At 46.9% G+C, this 4,889-nt stretch overlaps 1 non-coding gene across 1 annotated transcript; it reads left to right on the forward strand.

Annotated features, from left to right (window-relative positions):
- The first annotated feature begins 434 nt into the window (after positions 1 to 434).
- LOC128685539 (5S ribosomal RNA) lies at positions 435 to 553 on the forward strand. Its single transcript, XR_008406525.1, has one exon. It is a non-coding gene; the product is annotated as a 5S ribosomal RNA (ribosomal RNA).
- Positions 554 to 4,889: the final 4,336 nt, after the last annotated feature.

Raw genomic sequence — 4,889 nt, forward strand, 5'->3', positions numbered from 1 at the left:
AGGTTAAGAGAACTCGACCTGACGACACAAGAGGACAGGAGAGACAGGGGGCGACTTGATAACAACATATAAAATACTGAGAGGAGTCGACAAGGTGGACAGAGATACAGGATGTTCCAGAGATGGGACACAGCAAGAAGAGGTCACAACTGGAAGTCAAAGACTCAGATAAGTCACTGGGATATTATGAACTATTTCTTTAGCCATAGAGATATCAGGAAGTGGAATAGTCTGGAAAGTGAGGTGGTGGAGGCAGGAGACGTGCCCCGTGGCCTGGTGGCAAAGCTCTCGCTTCACACAGTGGGGGTTCGGGTTCGATTCCCGGCGAAGGGGTGGAAACATCGGATGTGTTTCCTTACACCGGTTGTCTATGTTCCCCATTAGTAATAATTGGTACCTGGTTGTTAGTGGACTGGTGTGGGTCGCATTCTGGTGTCAACGGTCATACAACGTTGAACGCACCGCTTCTCGTCCGATCAGCGAAGTTAAGCAACGTTGGGTTTGGTTAGTACTTGGATGTGTGACCGCCTGGGAACACCAAATGCTGTTGGCATAAAAACTTTAAAGGACCCCAATGGAAATAAGTCACTCTGTCTGACTTTTTTGGGTTATCCCAGGTTATCTACACATTTGCTGCTATGTATGATAATTCTATGTAACTGTATTTGTGTATGCCTGAATAAACTTACTTACTGGGACAAAACTGACCTAATTTGCAGGAAATGCTCAGCATAACAAGCGGCTTTTTATATAGTAGTATGTCACTGATGTCAGCTGTGGTCTGTATACCTTGTACATGTAGTAAATAAAGATATTATTATTGTTATAGGTATAAAAAAAGAGGGATGATAAAGCTCATGGAGCAGAGAGAGTGTGACCTAGTAGCGATCAGTGAAGAGGCGGGGCCAGGAGCTTTGAATCGACCCCTGCAACAACAATTGGGTGAGTACACACACACACACACACACACACACACACACAAACACACACACATACACACACACACACACACACACACACACACACACACAAACACCCACACCTACACACACACACACACACACACACACACACACACACACACACACACACACACACACACACACACACACACACACACACACACACAGTGCAAAAACTGGAGAACCAAGCAGTACAGTGGATCAGGGAATACTTGTCAGGAAGACAGCAGCGAGTCATGGTACGTAGCGAGGTGTCAGAGTGGGCACCTGTGACCAGCGGGGTCCCACAGGGGTCAGTCCTAGGACCAGTGGGGTCCCACAGAGGTCAGTCCTAGGACCAGTGCTGTTCCTGGTATTTGTGAACGACATGACGGAAGGAATAGACTCTGAGGTGTCCCTGTTTGCAGATGACGTGAAGTTGATGAGAAGAATTCATCGAAGACCAGGTAGAACTACAAAGGGATCTGGAAAGGCTGCAGACCTGGTCCAGCAATTGGCTCCTGGAGTTCAATCCCACCAACTGCAAAGTCATGAAGATTGGGGAAGTGCAAAGAAGACCGCAGACGGAGTACAGTCTAGGGGGGGCCAGAGACTACAAACCTCACACAAGGAAAAAGATCTTAGGGTGAGTATAACACCAGGCACATCTCCTGAGGCGTACATCAACCAAATAACTGCTGCAGCATATGGTCCCCTAGCAAACCTCAGAACAGCATTCCGACACCTTAATAAGGAATCGTTCAGGACCCTGTACACAGTGTACGTTAGGCCCATATTGGAGTATGTGGCACGAGTTTGGAACCCACACCTAGCCAAGCACGTAAAGAAACTAGAGAACGTGCAAAGTTTGCAACAAGACTTGTCCCAGAGCTAAGAGGTATGTCGTACGAGGAGAGGTTAAGAGAAATCAACCTGACGACAGTGGAGGACAGGAGAGATAGGGGGGACATGATAACGACATACAAAATACTGAGAGGAATTGACAAGGTGGACAAAGAAAGTATGTTCCAGAGATTGGACACAGTAACAAGGGGACACAGTTGGAAGTTGAAGACACAGATGAATCATAGGGATGTTAGGAAGTATTTCTTCAGCCACAGAGTAGTCAGTAAGTGGAATAGTTTGGGAAGCAATGTAGTGGAGGTTGGATCCATACATACCTTTAAGCAGAGGTATGATAAAGCTCACGGTTCATGGAGAGTGACCTAGTAGCGATCAGCGAAGAGGCGGGGCCAGGAGCTCGGACTCGACCCCTGCAACCTCAACTAGATGAGTACAACTAGGTGAGTATACACACACACACACAAACCGTTGGAATTTTGATGAGCTGGAGAGAGGAGACAGTGAAGAGGCAAGAGATTACAGAGTAGGAACGCTTCAGTTTGGAGGTCCCAAGGTGGTAATTGCAGTGATGTATAACCCACCACAGAACAGCATGAGGCCAAGGCAAGAGAATGATAAGAGTAATAGAGCGATGGTTGACACACTGGCTGCACTGCCCAGAAGGGCTCAAGCATGCATGGCAAAGCTCCTGATCAGGGTGACTTTAACCACAAGGAAATCGATTGGGAGAACTTGGAGCCACATGGGGACCAAGACACATGGAGGGCTAAGATGATGGAGGTGGTACTGGAAAATTTCATGTATCAACACGTAAGAGACACTACAAGAGAGAGAGGAGAGGATGAACCAGCGAGACTGGGCGCAGTAGTCACCTTGAGTAGTGCAGATATTGAGAACATCACATATGAAAGACCACTTGTGGCCAGCGATCATGTGCTTTTTAAGCTTCGAATACACAGTAGAGCAACAAGTGGAGGGGGAAGCAGGAAGGGCCAGGCAAATGAAGCCAAACTACAAGAAAGGGGACTACGCGGGAACTTCAGGAACTTCAGGAACGGGGTTCAGTGGGACAGAGAACTGGCAGGGAAGCCAGTAAATGAGATGGTGGAATATGTAACAACAATATGCAAGGAAGCTGAGGAGAGGTTTGTACCCAAGGGTAACAGGAATAATGAAAAAGCCAGGATGAGCCCATGGTTCACCCAAAGGAGCATAGAGGCAAAAACCAAGTGTGCTAGGGAATGTAAGAAGTATAGAAGGCAAAGGACCCAGGAGAATAAGGAGAGCAGTCGTAGAACCAGAAATGAATATGCACAGGTAAGAAGGGAGGCCCAAAGACAATATGAAAACGACATAGCAGCGAAAGCCAAATCTGACCTGAAGCTGTTATACAGCCACATCAGGAGGAAAACAACAGTCAAGGACCAGGTAATCAGGCTAAGGAAGGAAGGAGGAGAAAAAACAAGAAAAGACCTCAAAGTATGTGATGAACTAACATGCGATTCAAAGAAGTGTTCACAGAGGAGACAGAAGGGGCTCCAGAAAGACGGAGAGGTGGGGTACACCACCAAGTGCTGGACACAGTACACACAACCGAGGAAGAAGTGAAGAGGCTTCTGAGTGAGCTAGATACCTCAAAGGCGATGGGGCCGGATAACATCTCTCCATGAGTCCTGAGAGAGGGAGCAGAGGTGCTATGTGTACCCCTAACAACAATATTCAACACATCTATGGGAACAGGGAGATTTCCTGAGGTATGGAAGAAGGCAAACATAGTCCCAATTTTTAAGAAAGGAGACAGACATGAAGCGCTAAACCACAGACCAGTGTCACTGACATGTATAGTATGCAAATCCATATAGAAAATGATCAGAAGAAGAGTGGTGGAACACCTAGAAAGGAATGTTGTCATCAACAGCAGCAAACATGGCTTCAGGGACGGGAAATCTTTTGTCACAAACCTACTGAAGCTCTATGACATGGTGACAGCAGTAAGACAAGAGAGAGAGAGGGATGGGTAGATTGCATTTTCTTGGACTGTAAGAAGGCGTTTGACACAGTTACACATAAGAGATTAGTGCAAAAACTGGAGGACCAGGCAGGGATAACAGGGAAGGCACTACAATGGATCAGGGAATACTTGTCAAGAAGACATCAGCGAGTCATGGTACGTGGCGAGGTGTCAGAGTGGGCAACTGCGACGAGTGGGGTCCCACAGGGGTCAGTCCTAGGACCAGTGATGTTTCTGGTATTTGTGAACGACATGACGGAAGGAATAGACTCCGAAGTGTCCCTGTTTGCAGATGATGTGGAACTGATGAGAAGAATTCATTCGGACGAAGACCAGGCAGAACTACATTGGGTTCTGGACAGGCTGCAGACCTGGTCCAGCAATTGGCTCCATCAACTGCAAAGTCATGAAGATTGGGAAGTGCAAAAAAGACCGCAGACGGAGTACAGTATAGGGGGGCCAGATACTATAACCCTCACTCTACGAAAAAGATCTTGGGGTGAGTATAACACCAGGCACATCTCCTGAGGCGTACATCAACCAAATAACTGCTGCAGCATATGGGCGCCTAGCAAACCTCAGAACAGCATTCCGACATCTTAATAAGGAATCGTTCAGGACCCTGTACACTATGTACGTTAGGCCCATATTTTAGTATGCGGCAGCAGTTTGGAACCCACACCTAGCAAAGCACGTACAGAAACTAGAGAAAGCGCAAAGGTTTGCAACAAGATTAGTCCCAGAGCTAAGGGGTATGTCCTACGAGGAGAGGTTAAGGGAAATCAACCTGACGACACTAGAGGACAGGAGAGATGGGGGGGGAAACATGATAACGACATATATAATATTGAGAGGAATTGACGAGGTGGACAATGACAGGATGTTTCAGAGATGGGACACAGCAACAAGGGGACACAGTTGGAAGATGAAGACACAGATGAATCACAGGGATGTTAGAAAGTATTTCTTCAGTCACAGAGTAGTCAGCAAGTGGAATAGTTTGGTAAGCTATATAGTGGAGCAGGATTCATACATAGCTTTAAGCAGAGGTATGATAAAGCTCACGGTTCAGG

Source organism: Cherax quadricarinatus, chromosome 8, assembly GCF_038502225.1.
Source record: "Cherax quadricarinatus isolate ZL_2023a chromosome 8, ASM3850222v1, whole genome shotgun sequence".
NCBI lineage: Eukaryota > Metazoa > Arthropoda > Malacostraca > Decapoda > Parastacidae > Cherax > Cherax quadricarinatus.